Here is an 18,226-nt window from a genome sequence, read left to right on the forward strand (position 1 = left end):
AAGTTGAACTTAAGATCTTTGTCTAACGTTTTTCCATGGTTTATTCAGCCTTGTCCTTTTTTTTTTTTTGTGGTAAGCGGGCCTCTCACTGTTGTGGCCTCTCTCGTTGTGGAGCACAGGTCCTGGACGCGTAGGCTCAGCGGCCATGGCTCATGGGCCCAGCCGCTCCGCATGTGGGATCTTCCCAGACCAGGGCACGAACCCACATCCCTTGCATCGGCAGGCAGACTCAACCACTGCGCCACCAGGGAAGCCCCAGCCTTATCCTTTAATTGAGTATTGTTAAAGGAAGATCTTTAAATTTGCTTGGATGTTATTAACATACCCAAAATTATGATTAGTTAGTCAGGAACTGTGGTCTTTGAGGTAGGATACCACAGAAAGGTAAATTCACAGATTTTATGCTACTCAAAGTTATCCACTATGCAGAATGAAAACATGGGTAATCTATGAATTATTACTTAGTATCTTGACGTTTTTAGAGCAGATTTTTTTGAAAAAGAAACTTGGTTATTTAATTGCTTGCTGGTGATTTTGAAATTCAGAATGAGTAGATAGTTTAGTCCACTGCTCTATGATGCTAAACAGTCAACTGGAGAAAGTGTGGGGTGGAGGGGAAGGGAGAAGAAATCTCTGAAGTAGCTTATTTTTGGTTTGAACTTACTTGATAATTCAGAGAAGGTGCACCAGTCTACAGCTTAAATGCTGGTGCTTGGAGTCACGTTGTTACAACCTGCATTGCAGTTCCCTGAGCTAAAAAATGGAGAAATGATATTTTCCAGAATTGCCTCAGGATAATTTCACTCAAATGTGGAAGTGTTTTATGAACTATGAAATACTGTACAGGCTCCCAGAAATATAATCTCTTTCCCCAGTCAGCCCCTAATTCAGTCAGAATGGTCAAGTTGGTAGACATGCATTTTTTAAACCTTGAATCACCTATTAATCAGCACCTTTGGCAAAGAAGACAGAGATGTAAAAATAACAAGTTCTGTGTAAAAAGCTGAAAGATATGATCTGAAGCACCAGTGTTTACCCAGTATTTTTTGTAAAAAAAAGAAACTGGCCTCACCACATTTTTAAGCAATAATCCATTAACTGTTTTGTTGTTTTATGTATTGTTGATTGATTCTTCAACAAACATAGTTTGAAGATGGTAGACTTTCTCTGTCACAGGCAAAATTTTAAAAAATCATCATCAGTCAGACCATATTTTCCAAACTAAAAAAATTATATTTTTATACCATTGTCTTCCATCCATTTACTTTATGGACCCTAACTGCTCCGTGGTACTCTTGGCCAGAAACAAATTCATTCTAAAGATTATGTTTGCATTTTGATCCTTTCTCTTAGCCGTAAAATTATACATAGCTAGTCTTTTCCCCTATAAACCCATCTGTGATTGCTGGAAAGTAAATTATTTCATTGAAGGTCAGCATTAAATCCAGCCAGATTTACCTTTTATTAATCCCCGTGTGTTGCTTAGGTTGTAAGCCTTTTATCACTGTAGTGTAACCACTTTTGGGTCCCAGCATCCTTTCTCTTATTTTGATTCATAATGCTGCTCTCATGCCATGGATGTGAGGATTTGGCCATCTGGGTGTTTAAAAACATGGCATCAGACCAATGGAGTCGCCGTTTGGTACTGTGTCTAATGTTCACTTCTTCACTACACATAACCAGCCATTTGTCAAAAATGCCCAGCCTAGACCCAACAGTTTACTATGGTCACGTAGGCTTTAGTCATGCTTTCTAACTCTCAATTAGAAAAATCTCAAATTTAGTCGTTACATGTTTCATGGGTTGTGGAAACACAGGGGCTCCTTCAAATGGACAGACAGCTGAAAAACTTGCCGGGCAGTTAAATGTGGATCAAGTGAAACTCCCCACAGATGGGCGATTTACTATCCCTCCTGTGCTCCGTCTATGTAGAAATAAAAGTAAAATCCTATTTTCAGTATTGAGGAAATAAATGAGGGCACTAAACTGGCAGAGTCCTGTGCAGCAGGGTGCCATGTGGAAAAGATGATGTAATAGGTACATTCACCTCCGCTGCTCAAGTGAGCTTTCTTCAAAATGAGCCTCGGATCCCCGTTTTCATCACTGAGAAAAGGGCCAGAGTGAGAAACAGACTGTACTTCCCAGGCTTCTCTACTGATTGAGATGCCACCCATTCTTCCAAAGCCAAATGCCACCTCTTCCAGGAAGGCTCCCTGTGTGTGCCCATTTGGAACTGATGTTGCAGTTCCAAAGCAGTAACTTACAGGGCTGAATGCAGCGGTCTCCACTTGCCCCCGTGTTCCCAGGATGCACAGAGCTGCAGCCATCCAGAGGTGCATCTTTTTATTCAAATTCCACGTAAGCACCCTATGGGTGAACGGAAGCCATGTATGCTTGTAGAGCATTTGTAGAGCTTTCTCCATTCTGCTGTGTTAGATGATCGGGTTCTTTACATGCTTGTCTTCATGTCTAGATGAAAAGTATCTTCAGGTCCACACTCCTCTGGGTCATCTCCACAATGTCTTTGCACTTGAAGGCCTGAAACCAAAGAATGTTGAAAGTTGAATGAATGTAGAACATCAAATCCAATGATGCAATTTTCAGTTTTGTCCTGGCTGCCTATACTCATTTCAGACTTTGAATATGTCATCTGTGTATTACATGTGACATAAAAATACAACTTCTAAACCAATATTATTGATATCATTCCACTCAGAAATCATTCAGTTTAAGACAGGAGGCCATACAATTACAATGTTCTCCAAAAATGGGGGAGGGGTGTCAAATGCATTGGAAAATATTTTAATCTGGAAATTGTGGTCATTTTAGAAGCAAATATTTGGTTATTTTGATCTTGATTTTTTTTTTTTGCCATGCCATTTGGCATGTGGGATCTTAGTTCCCCCACCAGGGATCAGACCCACACCCCCTGCTTTGGAAGTGGACAGTCTTAACCACTGGACCACCGGGGAAGTCCGAAAGTTAGATTCTTATGTAGATAGTGTGTATAGAAAGACAAAGTGCCTGTGGACAATTCGCTTCCTGATCAAACTAATAATTATTTTATTTGTGTTACCAAGGATGAACACCAGTGACGGAGCCAAACATGGTTTTTGGAGTTTTCTAGATGATTTACATTTTGCAAGTTAGAGTCAGGGGCCAGCACTTTAAAGACTTGTAAATTGTCGCCTACGTTCTATCTTTAGCCACAGATCCATTTTTGAAAATTCTAGGTGGTTTGAGTTTAAATCGGTCTCTTAAATGGTTCTGTTGTTGTAGAACCCACTTAGCAACATTTAAAGTTTTGTTTCCAAAATTTTGTTCTTGGAAAGCTTAGCTGGTTGTTTCGTTTTGATTCCTAAGTCAAATTTAAGAACTATTAAGACCTCTGCAAAATATCAATGTAAACTTCATTGAAGCCATATAATAATAGAAGAATTAAAAGTAAAAACGACAGGGAGTTCTGCTTCACTGAGTCACATTGTCAGCATTAATGATTGCCTACATTTGCACCAATATTTCATTCCTTTCATTCCATAGCATCATGGGAATGAGCTCCATTAGGGTAATATATTCCAAAGAAGCTCATTATTTTCTGGGCTGGGGGGATAGGGCTATTGTTCCATGACAGAGCTACTGAATTTAATTTCCTCTACCTTGCAAGCAGTACATACATTCCTTACTTTAATTTATTAAAAGTATATTACCTAAAACCACAGTTAACTAAGACAATTTGCTTAATCTCATAATGTCTACCGTTTTTGTCATCTTTCACTAGGTATTCTCTGAAGCAAATTCTCATTTTCTTTTTAACAAAATCATGCTCTAATTTAGAATTTTAAGATCAACAGACCATTTCAGCAAGATAATCATTAAATATAGGCTTTCACATCTACTCTTGAAAATGAGCAAGGTGAATTTTGTTTTGTTTGTTCTTATTATTTTTCTTATTCAGTGTTTAGTATGGCTATAAAAATGGTATTTGCAGATAAGATGTGGTGAAATACATACACTTTTCCTTTCTTGAACAACTTTTTAAACTTCTTTGGCGTTTCTCTGGAAGAGTTCTTTAACTTTATTGTCTAACATTTCTAAATGAGCTTTTTATTTACACCATAATATTTTAAGTACCCAAAAGATCGGTTTTTTTTTTTACAAAATCTTCATCTTACTTCATAGTTATGATACTTTTCTCTCTGCTTTCTGTGGATATGAATGACGGTCTTTTTTTTCTGGAGAAAGAGAGCCATCTTTACCACTAGGGTGTCTGTTTCTTCCAAGCACTTCATTTGTTTTCCCCTGTTTGCCGTGGTCTCTGTCCCCTGTCTTCAGGGAGGGATTGCTCAAAATCTCCATGAATTCCATGAGTCTTCTTGGCCACCTCCTTCATATTAGGGTGGATTTGGCTTTGCTCTCCAGCTGTCAGATATCCCAAAAGAGAGTCTCCTAGCCTCGCTCCTAGAAGGTAAAGCCTGACTTCATCCTTGAGTACCTGTGTGCTTTTCTTAAAACTCTTAGGACTGTTCTAGTGGCTTTAGGAGGGAACGAAAGTGCATTTATATTTGTTGCAAACCACCATCTTGACCAAGAATTCTCCTTTATTTCTGTATACTCTTAGCAGCTAGAACATAACTTGCAAAAGTGGGGGTTAATTAAATAATCATTGAGAACAGAAGATAAATGGAAGGAATCTAGGAAGTTAAACAGGGATTATCCTTGCTACTCTTTTTTTTTTTTAAATGCTTTGCTTAGGGAAGGTTTTAGTTTGAGTTCAAAGTTAAAGGGTCTGAAAATTCTGAAGAACATATCGTATGGCTCGTTTGTGGCTGGGAACGATGATTTGGTCAAATGGTATGAAAGACTTTAAGAATTATTCATTTTTCACCAGCAGCACCTGGCACTATTTGGAACCACAAACACCATTTTCATAGAAGTAAACAGCCCAGAAGGTACATCACATTTTGATGATGAATGTTCTAAAAAGTTGCATGAATATGACATTATTGACAAATTCCCTCCTCCTGTTTATCTTTAAGGGGCTTATTAAATAATATGAGACCGTCCAGGGGGTTTTCTTATATTGCTTTATTATTCTTCAATTAAATTACCACCCAGAGTTCCTGGATTTAGTCTTTCACATTTCAAGGCACTGAGAGTTAAATCGTGGTCTGGCTCAAGGGATTCTGAGAGGTCTTTAGACCCAGCAATGGATGCGTTCTGGGAAACATGAGACTCTTCACTAACAAGGCATCTCATGCAGAACATTTAGTAGGCCCTTTCTTTCTAGAAACCTATGACCTGTATTTTGGGGAAATGTTCTTAAATCATTTATTGCTAATTTTCTCCCCTCCATGCTGTGTGTCCTCCATGTTCTAATGGGAAATTCTATCACTCAAACATTGCGTATTCTGGATCAATCTTCTAACTTCTTGCCTTTTCTCTATTTTCCATTCATTTGTATTTTTACTCTACTTTCAGGGAGATTTCTTAAAACTTTATCTTCCAACCCTTCTACTTAATTTCCAGGTGTGCTATTATGTTTCTAATTTCAAATGCTCTTTTTAAAAATTTGGGTGTCCTGCATTAATAGCATCCTATTTGGGGTTTATACATGTTCCTAATTGTTTTGTTTTGTAGATTTTTTTTCTCCCTGCATAATCTGTTTTCTCAAAGTTGCTTGCCTTTTTTTTTTTTCTGTCTGTTAGTTTGAGTCTTTATCTTTGAGAGCCTTTCCTCAGATTTTTCTCATCCTTGGCTTTCCGTGCATGATAACGCGTGAGGGCTTTAAAACTTGATTGGCTCTGCTGAGCACATCATGGGTCTTCTCAGCTATGAGCTACACTGTGAATTGACCTGTGTGGACCATTTGTTCGGGTACTCCAGGTGTCAGTGTCTTTGCCTTTTCTGCTTTGAAATAGACCAAATTCCTCAGGAAAAAAATCTTCCAATTTCTAACTAGAGGAGAGGGATCTAGGAGCCAGCCTCCTGAGAACCAGTTAGGGACAGAGGCTGGGGTCTTTGCATTCCTTATTTGGCATGCATCCGATCATGAATCTCCACGTTGTCAGCCTGGTACATCCACCCTCAACTATATGTAGCATTCGACAGATCAAGAGCCTCCCTTTTCCCTCTCTAGTGAATACAACTCCAGACTTTGGGGGTGGGAGGACGGACAGGCAGAAGAGGGACAGAAGACATCAGAGGTCTAACTTGTTCTCAGACAGATTCTAACCAGGCTGCTAATTTCAGAACCATCCTCTTTACCTCTGCTCCAGAAGTAACTGATGCTTTTTATGACTCTGCAAGTGTAACTTGGGTCTGTCCCTATCTTTCCCTACTGACGTTGGTTCCCACTCATCCATTTGCTTCTGTCTTTCAAAACTGTGTGCCCTTTACCTCCTCTCACATTTTCCCCATCCTTGTGGATTATGTCTTTAATATATATCCCTTTATACTATAGTTTTTGTAAGTGTGTTTTCAATATCCCATCTTAATAAGAGACCAAGATGGTATAATTTTCATTTTGATTCTCTCATAGCATATAGCAATGTCTTGCACAAAAGACATTGACCTGGTATTTGTAGAATTGAATAGATGAAGACTTTAAATACATCCAAAACATAGTACTACAGCCTTTTCCCATACTAGAGATTTATGTATTTGACAAATTAATATAACTAAATATCTCTCTTCTTCTCTAATAATGCAACATATAGATATAGCTCCCTAGGTAAAAATCTGCAATGGAAAAAGTTAATAGTTTGAATGGGCATTTTATCTACTCCTGTGTTATCTATTCAACAAATATTTATTGAGAAAGCACAATGTCACTAAGAATTACTGAGATTAATGTTTGCATTTGGTTACATGTCTATTATGAATTGGATATTATTCAATTAGTAGGAATATCCCCTAAATGAAACTTGTTAGGTTAAAATTTGTTAACTCCCAAAGACTGAAGTAAACAGTTCTATGGTTTATATGTGTCAGTAAATAAGACTTTGATATATAGAAGCCCTCATTCTATTACTAAATTTAATAATGCAAATGGAGTTATAGTTTATTGCTTCTATAGAAAGCTTCATCAGTTTCTGAGAGGACTAGAAAGCTAATTGTAATGTATTTGGAATTATTTTAGAATCAGGTGGTTATTATTAATGTTTATTTCAACCAGAATTATACTTAAACCCCGAAATTTTTACAGATCACAGTTTCAGTTTATCCAGATAGTATATTTCCTTTGGGGTATAGTATTAGATATTTAACTTTTATACTTGGATATTTGATCTATACAAGTTTATGGTTCAGCAAGCAATATAATTTGCCAGACATGTCTCCATTTTTCATTTCAGAAATAGACCAATTGCTTGTACAATAGTAGGGCATTTTTTATGTAACAGTTTGCACAGACTATAATTTGTTTTCACTTATAAAAAAGTATGAAGTTCGTATTCAGACTGGTTTATTGAAGGAGTAAATCTTTACATAAACGATGGCAGTGTTATTTTTTAGTGTATATAATTTTTTAAAGAAAACAACATGCTATGATAGCTTTAACTCATAAAATAGAAAGGACTGCTTTTTTTCTTTAAAAGTGTTTAGTAATTGTTTTATCTTTTATATCACATGTATATTATTTTATTTTATTTTATTTATTTATTTATTTATTTATTTTTTCTTTTTGCGGTATGCGGGCCTCTCACTGTTGTGGCCTCTCCCGCTGTGGAGCACAGGCTCCGGACGTGCAGGCCCAGAGGCCATGGCTCACGGGCCCAGCCGCTCCGCGGCATATGGGATCCTCCCAGACCGGGGCACGAACCCGTATCCCCTGCATCGGCAGGCGGACTCTCAACCACTGCGCCACATGTATATTATTTTAAGAGAAAAAATTAATTGGAAAGAAAACTACCAAATTTCTTTGAACTTTTTCTATATGCCAAATATTCTGCTAAACACTCTATATGGGTTATGTCATTTAATCCTCATAACAGCCCTACAAGTTTATTATTATTCACATTTTATGGATTAGAAAAATACCAAGACTCAATAATAAATATAATAAAATAATAATAATATAAATAATAATGTTTAAAGTCCCTAATATTCACTAAATATTTGTGAATACAAGCTCTACTTGGGGCACTGTTTTAACTGCTTTATATATATCATGTCGTCTGATCCTTACCACATGTATGAAATAGGTACCAAGATCATTCCCATTTTACAAATGAAAAAGGGAAAGGATACTTTACCTCAGAGGGAAAAAAAAATAACTGACCCAAAATCACAAGGCCAAATTCAAACCCAGGTAGTGGCATCCATAGTCAGTGCTAAAATATGACTCTTGGATCCCTTGGGACCATTATTATGCTGAGAGTAACAGAAACTCTGATTCAAAGTGCCATAGGCATTAAGGACATCTAGCATCTCGCATCCCAAAGCCCAGAAGTAGAGCAGGTCTCAAGATTGGTTGATGATGTGGTGATGTCATCCAAGACCCAGGTTATTACTCTGTCTGTTTTGTCACTTTGGTCTGGCTTCCAAAATTAGGTCTGCTTCTTACTGGCTATCAATTTAAGCAAATTACTTATACCAAGAATGAGCCCAAGTATATTCAATTGTAACTGAGAATGACAACGTTGCTGTATTGATTTAGGACTGGAAGCAGGAAGGCTGAAGCTGTTCTAGGCTTCATAACTGGGTGCCTGTTTTCCTTTTTCTCATCTACACGGTCAGCAGAATAACATCACCTACCCCAGGAGCTGTTGCGAGGATTAAGTCAGTTAAAATACATAAAATGCTAAGAACCATGGCTGGCACATTGTAAGTGCTACGTACGTGTTAACTATTATGGTTGTTGTTTTTCTGGTTATGCTACTGACAATGTCCAGAAAAAAGCAATTATAGTGGCTTCATAGAAATGAAAAAATGTTCAGTCCTGTAGCAGATTTTTTTCCCACATCTGCCTTATGGGAGTTGGGTTTCAAGCCTTTGCCTTGAACAGCCACCTAATAGGACAACAGGTTTACCATAGACAACAGTCAGGACGCCCCAGAGCTGAGGGTAGTCACCTTCCCCGAGGCCAGGGCCAGGAAGGGATGGGGCATAAAGAGACAGGCTCAACAACCTTTCTCATCTACCGTGAATATGATGTAGAGGCTGTTAGCACTGGTGCCTCCAAGGAACTTGGCATAAGACATAATGAAAAAGACAAGGAGCAAGTCAGCAACCTGAGTTTGCCACCTTCCTCTTCCATGTAACTGCTGTTTGGTTGAAACACTGACTCCTCATCCAAAAATCGGAACTAGGTAACCCAGGGTCATTTTGACTGAGTGTGTGCACGTCAGTGCCCCCACTGCACCCCTCCATAAGCTGCACAGACAGCCAATGACCTTCCCAATAAGAAGAGATCCCATCCCACAGCTCTTTTTGGTCAATGATACAAAAGATGCTGTGCTTCCCTGCCAGGCCCTTCAAACAAACGAGAATAATAATACACATCCTCCTGACTGGATTTAAGAATCAAATATGAGGGGCTTCCCTGGTGGCACAGTGGTTGAGAGTCCACCTGCCGATGCGGGGGACACGGGTTCGTGCCCTGGTCCGGGAGGATCCCACATGCCGCAGAGCAGCTGGGCCCGTGAGCCATGGCCACTGAGCCTGCACGTCCAGAGCCTGTGCTCCACAACGGGAGAGGCCACAGCGGTGAGAGGCCTGCGTACTGCAAAAAAAAAAAAAAGAATCAAATATGATCATATGTAGGAATGCTCTGTGAATCTGTAGGACACAGCAATAAAGAATGGGGGTTAATTTACCCCTACAGGACTTCTGATCCATCTGCTGGGACGACAGATCAGTCCTTTCCTGATAATGGATTGATGGCAGTTGCACAACCTTAGAAGCTATGTTGCTCATTAACCCGTGACACTAGAATCTTAGTTATAAAAGTGAGCAACTTTATAGAACACATATTAGCGAGAACATTAACGAAATGATTAGGATTTAATGTTTCCTAATGGGCTGTTATATCCTTTTTTTTCTTGAAGTAGATTAAAAAATACATGAATCTGTGGCATAGAGATTAATATCATTTTAAAGAGCTGGCATCAGAACACTCACAGACACATGGGGAATTGCTCCCTTTGGCCTGGAAACTGGAATTCTCAGAAAAACACTTAGAGAATAGCAGCTGTTAGGAATCATCTTTCAAGAAGCCCAACCAAGGGACTTCCCTGGTGGTGCAGTGGTTGAGAATCTGCCTGCCAGTGAAGGCAACACAGGTTCAATCCCTGGTCCAGGAGGATCCCATATGCCGCAGAGCAACTAAGCCCGTGCGCCACAACTAGTGAGCCTGTGCTCTAGAGCCCGTGTTCCACAAGAGAAGCCACCTCCATGAGAGGCCCGTGCACCACAACGAGGAGTAGCTCCTGCTCGCCACAACTGGAGAGAGCATGCACACAGCAGAGAAGATCCAATGCAGCCAAAAATAAGTTAATTAATTAATTAATTAATTAATTAATTAATTTAAAAAGAACCCCAACCAGAATTTACCTAGAAATTAACACCTGCTACTGAAGATATGTCTAATATGCAAAATTAGCAAGGAGGCTATATCCACAGTTTTATTATAGTTTCAGTTCTACTTTAAAATTGCCGTAGCAAAAGAACATTTGATCAGGAGATAGATAGCACTGAGTTTTACTACAAATGAGGGTCTGACTACTACAGCTGAAAATAGTGTCACACCCAGAAATTTAAATGTGAAGAGGCCTCAATTCAGTCAGACATTCTGTGGCTTGAATTGTTAAATGGTCACACTTACCTATAGAAAGAATATTTGTTTGCTAGCTAAAGTATTTATTTTGGAAATACTTCACTGAGTCATTTTCCTAGAAGTATGAGCATATTCCCTATAACACATTAAGCTTCTCGAATTTGAAATGGGATTTTTATGTCTGTCTATGCTTTACTCTTTGCTTCATCAGTTAGTGACTTCTGCCTAATAAGATTGAAATCGTAGTACAAGTCTTTTTTAAAAAAAAACTAAAGCTGTGTTTTGTTTTGTCATATAATTCATTGTAATTAAAGTTGTATTTTTACAATACCAAATGATGAATAACCATTATCCAGCTAATTTGATCAAGAGCCAATTTCAGATTCTGAGTTCATTAAGTTAATTTAAAACTGTCAATAGTTACATATTCAGATTAAGATTCTTATTAAAGAAGTATTTAGTTTTATTACTTTCTTATAAATATGCATTTCTGCATGAGTATAGAAAATGAAATTTGTAAATAGAACTCCAAACCTTTTAAATTTACTAGAAAAACAGTGATTTACCCCCCAGAATCTTCATGATGGTGAATCAGATGGCAAAAATTACAGGTATAAGAATAAAGTTTATGGCTTTTCCAAAACATGGCTTTCTATCCATTATCTCTTAGACTCCTTAAACCTATGATTGGGGATTTTTTTTGGTTAGTATGGCATACTACTTGTAAAACAACCTCAGCAAAATATGGGCTTGTGGTTAAATAGAAGAACCTTTTCTTGTTACATCCTTGTGGAGTGAAAAACTGTACATACTTTACAAATAAGTAATTCCCTAGTATGGGGATCACACCTAAAGGACACCAGGCTAGTTGACTAAACTCTGAAAAATATGGTCAAACCAATTATTCCTTGATAAATTTTTAAAAGACATTTTAAAGCATCTTGTTTAACTCATGCAGCATTTTTCCTCAATGTATTAAACCAACTTATCTGCATAAACACATGTAATTTACATGGATATTATTCCTTTTAACATGTAGTTGAAAATATTCAATTGTGGCGAAACCATTTTTCAAAGTACCCTAGCATAACACAGGTGCAAGGCAGTCAATTCTTTATTCCAATGCCAATTCTCCTTCTTATTAGCTGCTGTCTAAAGCAAACTTATCATGTCTATTCTACATAATTTTTTTTTGTTTTCTTCCTTTGCTATTTTTGTTTATATAGTACTTCCTCACCCTAAGATAAATATTCATGTTTTTTCTTCTAATTCTTTTATGGTTTATATTTTATGTTTAACTCTTTAATACATTCAGAATTCACCATTTGATTTTAAAGTGTGTGTATTTTTTTATATTTTCTTTTTTTTATTGAAGTAGAGTTGAGTTACAATGTTGTGTTAGTTTCAGATGTGCAGCAAAGTGATTCAGTTATGCATACATATATACCTATTTTTTTCAGATTCTTTTCCCTTACAAGTTATTACAAAATATTGAGTATAGTTCTCTGTGCTATACAGTAGGTCCTTGTTGGTTATCTATTTTATATATAGTAGTGTGTATTATTTATTTTATTTAAGAACAAATAATTCCTTCAATGAACATTTATTACATACTCACTCTATGTCTGGCACTGTGTTCACAAAAATGAATCCATGCCAGGTCTTGAGAAACATAAAATCAGAGAGTAAGGTAAGCCATAAAAAGATAAATTAAACTACAATGTGAAAAGGGTCAAAGAGCAGGAAGAAGACACAAAGCTTTGCCAATAATGGTAGCTTCTCCACTGGCTAGCGTTTTGCTTCTTGGTGCAGGTAGGATGCTGAGTTCGTAGAGTATTCTCATTACAAAGCTGGACTCACATTAGCAGAGAAAAGCAGGTGTACTATTGAATATGAACTGGCTGTGTCCAAGTCTGGACAAAGACAATAGACAAATGTCATTAAGTAGACATTGCTGCTGCCACTCCCACCTCATAAGTCCAGAAAGATCAGAATATTATGACTGCCTTCCAATAAATATTAGACATAGGATCACCCTCGGGATTTTTGCAGTGCTATGTTTAACCTGTGTATGACGTGGAAGCTTCGGTCAGAGAAGGCTTGTTGGGAATCTATCTTTCCTGTATAAGTTGAGCCCCCTACAGTCCCCTGCACATCATTCTGCTTCTCCTAGTGGTGGGACAAGAGGCATGGGTGGCAGAGGGTAGAGTCGGGAGCATGGGTGCGGTAGAAAGGTAGGGAGGATCTGTCATCACACCGTTAAAAATCCAAGAACCATCAGAAGTAACTTGCACTCTAAAAATGGACCCTATTCTTGTCGATAAAGTTCTTTAATAATGTTCATTGGCAGCTTTGCATTGACCACGAGCCTGGTTGCATTCTCTGGGGAACTAACTTTTGACACTTTCATACACATGAGAAGCTTTGAAAAGCTCTGGGATGAACAAGTCCTAAGAATCACTGTCCTACAATCAGCTGAGAGCTTGTCTAGTTGTGGTTTGTTTGTTTGTTTGGTTTTTTTTGCACTATGCGGGCCTCTCACTGTTGTGGCCTCTCCCTTTGCGGAGCACAGGCTCCGGACGTGCAGGCTCAGCGGCCATGGCTCACGGGCCCAGCCGCTCCACAGCATGTGGGATCTTCCCAGACCGGGGCACGAACCCGCGTCCCCTGCATCGGCAGGCGGACTCTCAACCACTGCGCCACCAGGGAAGCCCTTGTCTAGTTTTTGTTGTGTGTGACTCTGAGCATCTGGTTTTGTTCTCAGTTCATTCTCAGCAGTATGTCCACAAATAATCCATTTGTCTTATGCTTTGTCTGACAGGTAAATTTCAACCATCACCAACACTAATGCTGTGGGTTGGTTTATATTCTGGTTACTGATTGGACCCACCCTCCATGTCCCCAAACTGTGGCCCCTGCACCATGCCCTTCAGTATGCACAGAGCTCCCAATGCACAAAGCTTATTCTTAAATAACAATAAGATGCCCTCACGCCTTGTCATTGGTTGACAAAATGCTCAAAGCATCATTCTTAAAGGAAAACTATATCAGACTGTGTGAGTCACTTTCTACATAAATGGCTCTGAATTAAAGTAGTTCTAAATACCTTTGTTCTGCATTCACCAATATATTATAATTAATATAGATTGTATACTTTTAGATTACAAGGTGCTAATGAAGAAAATATGAGATTTTTGCACTATGATGAATAGAGAACAATGACTATAAATAACATTTCTGTTAAAGAGATGAGCCAGGAAAAACTTATGCATTCATTCTCAGAGAAGATCTTGTGACCTGATGAGACGTTTAAATTTATAATCATCTATATGTACAGTAGGACTATCTTATTTATAAGGAGGAAACCTACACTGTTTGAAGTCTCCTTGGGCAGAGCATAGACAGGCATTGTTGCCACTGTAGACACTACAGACGATGTAGCTACAATAACTACCCGACATCCATTGAAGATGCCATCTGGTAAGTTGCCCCACAGAAATAATCCCAGCTCATGGCAAGAGGGTTGTTTGGTGGCCAGCTGCAGAAATGTCAAAGGGAAGAGGTTTTCTACTTTGGATAATAGTGTGTGTATTCATCTAGGTACTTAGGGAAAGTATAGCTAAGTGTGCTTTTGGACAAGTTGGATATTTTAAGAGTAGCTGCTATCTGTAAGGACAACCAGAAGTTAATATGTCTCCCCATGACCTGCAAATTGAAAAGGATTCAAATATTCTTTGGAAAGCTTCCAATTCAACTCTAAGGAAGAGCTAAAAGTGGTCTTTACTTCATTTAGGGGAATTAAAATTACTGGGATTAATCATTGCTAGTAAGAATTCACTTTATAATATGAATTAATTAATAGTTTGGAAGCACCCTGAACTCCTTAGGACACTAGGAAAGAAAACCCCATGACTCAGCCATGGGGTTAAAAAAAATGACCTTAAATATCATTCCCCCCCTAAAGAATTAATAGTAATAAAATAAACAATGTCCTTTGTGGCCACAGGGCCTTATATATTTATGGAATATCTGGCTAGTGACAATTAATCTTGTTTAGACGAAAGGCAGAGAGCTAATGCTGACATGAAGCATCTCCATACTTGGTGTGATTACTTATCAGTCATATTAGGGGATCTGTGGAGACAAAGAGAGACAGAACTCTCAAAATTAATATCGTGGGCAGATGTGGGTTTTTATTCTCAGTTCAGCGCCTGCCCCACAGCAAAGTGAATAGCCCCCCTTCCCCCTGAACACATGTGCGCACATATACACACCGAGCTGCTACAATAAATCCAACTCTGCATTTGAATCCTTGTCTCTGGAATTTCCTGATCCCAAGAGGCTCCCTCCTGCAAGCCTTCCAAGATGGTTACTCTGAAACTTGAGATTGATAGTGAGAGATAAGAACCTGCCAGAGAGGTTTTTACCACATCCAAGTTTGCAATTAATCAGACCTCTTTCCAGCCTTCACGATTATTAGAGCAAAGGAAGCAACTGAGAAAAAACAGTCTTCTTTTGCAGAGGGTTTTAAACCACACCAGCAGCTACATCCACAGATCAAAAATACCAGTATTATTTTATTTATCCGGCTACCTTTCAAAAAGGGAACAGCTAAAAGGATCATATGACTTTTCCTTTTTTTTTTTTTAAAGAATCCTACCAGATTAAAACAAACATCTATTTTTCTCAAACAAGGAATTTTCCAACCAAAATTTTAAAATAAGCAAGGATTTTCTTTTCAGACAGTAAACTTGGCAAAAAACAGATTGAATAGAAACACTTCTGTTGGGCAAATGAAGTAAAATGTGTGCATACATGCACATGCAGCATGAATTCTGAATACAACAAACTATAAATATAACACATTAGTACAGGCATGAAACACAAAGGTAGCACCATTTTATGGTCTCAAAATCCCAATTAGCATAAAAGGCATAACATTGTAATCAAATAGTTATTGATTAACACAAAGACAGAGAAGCCAGATGTGTTGAGCGGGCTTGGTAATTAGCTAAGTAAACTACAGGTGTTTAAAATTCATAGATTACAGCAACATGTACACTTATTGTTAAAAAATCATCTGTAGGCAAATCTTAGTGTCATCAGGTGCAGCAATTACATACCATAAATGTCAATATCTGGGAATGTACATTATACTTTCACAAATAAGATTTGAGGCATCACTGGCATGGAATGGTTTTTTCCATTGCATTGAAATGTTGTTGCATTCTATGCACAAATGCTCAGCTTTGAAAGGCTGTTTCTGCAGGGACATACCTGGTTCTGCCCTATGGACCTGATGCACATCAAAAGTGGGGATGAATTAGGAGATTTGGGATTGACCTATATGCACTAATATGTATAAAATACATAGCTAATAAAAACCTGCTCTATAAAAGAAATTCAAAAAATAAAACTGGTAACATGTTTTTTTAAGTGTAACTTACACGTAAAAACATTTTAATTAAAAAGGCACTACTGTACATATACACAGTAATAACTTCAAACAATACAAAAGACTTAGAACAAAAAGTAAATCTCCTACCCCAAACCTTCAATGCCTCTCCCCCAGAGGAAGCCACTACTAAGTATGTCCTTCTAGAAAAGTGCTGTGCATATGGATTTTTAAGAAAAAGCAAATCAGCATAAAACAAGACATGGCTAATGAATGGACAACTACAAAGCAAACACGGATAAGAGAAGGGGAGGTTGACTTTTAAAAGAAAAACAAAAGTCTTCCTGCAAATTGCAGACTTTTTAAAATTTTTCGCTGTATTTCCCCTACCCCCCTTCAAGGTGGCCCTGCAAGAGGTGGGCTTCATTTATATTATTTCCTCTAATGGGACTAGTAATTTCTTTAAAGTCATTATTAGAAAACTGGGGGTGGGGGGTGTTCATTTGGTTCCTTCCACGGCATCCAACGGTTTTGGAAAGAAATTCAATCTTTGACCATGGTTCTTTTCCTCCTTGTTTTGCATAGTGTCTCAGTTATTTTAATAAACACATGAGAAAGATGGCTGATTCTCTCCATACTTACCTTTCTTAAGAAATGCATTTGATAATGCATCCATACTCAAGAGTGGGACCACTAGGTCGTAAGGCATACATTTATCTAGCTACAGTCGATATACAAAACTTTTTTCAAAGTGGCTGCACAAATTCACACTCCCACTAGCAATAATGGATGTTCAGTGACCTTCTGGGGTTTTATAAGGTTTTCTCAATTCTTAATTGAGTTTGTGCCTCAAAAAATCCAGTAGCGGGCTTCCCTGGTGGTGCAGTGGTTGAGAGTCCGCCTGCCGATGCAGGGGATACGGGTTCGTGCTCCGGTCTGGGAAGATCCCATATGCCTCGGAGAAGCTAGGCCCATGAGCCATGGCCCATGAGCCATGGCCACTGAGCCTGCGTGTCCGGAGCCTGTGCTCCGCAACGGGAGAGGTCACAACAGTGAGAGGCCCGCGTACTGCAAAAAAAATCCAGTAGCTAGGCTCGTTCATTCGACTTAAAAAATTGAGCTGTTACTGTGAGCTTGGCACTTGGAAAGCAGTGCAGATCATAGTTGGTTTATAATCTGCCATGTGAGTCAGCAAGTTGATTATAAAAAGAATAATGTGTCATCCCCACCCAAACAAAGATATAAAATTACGTGAAAGGACAAGGCACTCGGGAGAACATAGAAGGCTTTTATTGCCCAGACTTCCTATGGATGAATTTCCAGGGACCAGTGATGACTTTCCCAAGGAAGTCGATATCTCTGCCTAAATCTGAAAATAAATAGGAGTTACCAGGTAACCAGGATGGGGAGGTGTTGATTTTAGTGATAGGGGAAGAAGATGAAGGGTGAGAGTGAAAGACAATATTCTATGAAGATGGAACAGGATATGTGAAGACCAACAGGTTAGACAGAACTGTTCATTTGGGGAACAGAAGGAAGCTCAGTATGGCTAGAGCATGGAGTGTGAGGGGAAGAAAAACAAGGAGTCTGGAGAAGTGATTAAAAGCAGAGTAAGGGCTTCCCTGGTGGTGCAGTGGTTGAGAGTCCGCCTGCCGATGCAGGGGACACGGGTTCGTGCCCCGGTCTGGGAAGATCCCACATGCCGTGGAGCGGCTGGGCCCATGAGCCATGGCCACTGAGCCTGCGTGTCCAGAGCCTGTGCTCCACAACGGGAGAGGTCACAGCAGTGAGAGGCCCGTGTACTGCAAAAAAAAAAAAAAAAATCTCTCAATAAATGTTAGCGCATGATGGTGATGCCAATGGCAATGGAGCAGCAAGAAAACACAGAAGAAAATTTCAATGTGCACAATATAATTTTTAAATAAACATAGGAACTTTTAACTAAACATATCATCTCTGGATTTTTGATGTGTGCTAACCTTGAAATGTTATTATTCAAAGAATTCTATCACCACATTGAATAACTATAACCAATGTGAAAAATGAGCTATTTCATT

General features: G+C 38.6%; 1 protein-coding gene across 1 annotated transcript in view; it reads left to right on the forward strand.

Annotated features, from left to right (window-relative positions):
• Window positions 1-18,226, forward strand: part of NKAIN3 (sodium/potassium transporting ATPase interacting 3) — a gene marked incomplete at both ends in the record, with an annotated part of 516,754 nt that overhangs the window by 373,137 nt on the left and 125,391 nt on the right. The window lies entirely within an intron of this gene.

The sequence above is a fragment of the Mesoplodon bidens genome, assembly GCF_964165515.1.
Source record: "Mesoplodon bidens genome assembly, chromosome: 16".
Classification (NCBI taxonomy): Eukaryota; Metazoa; Chordata; class Mammalia; order Artiodactyla; family Ziphiidae; genus Mesoplodon; species Mesoplodon bidens.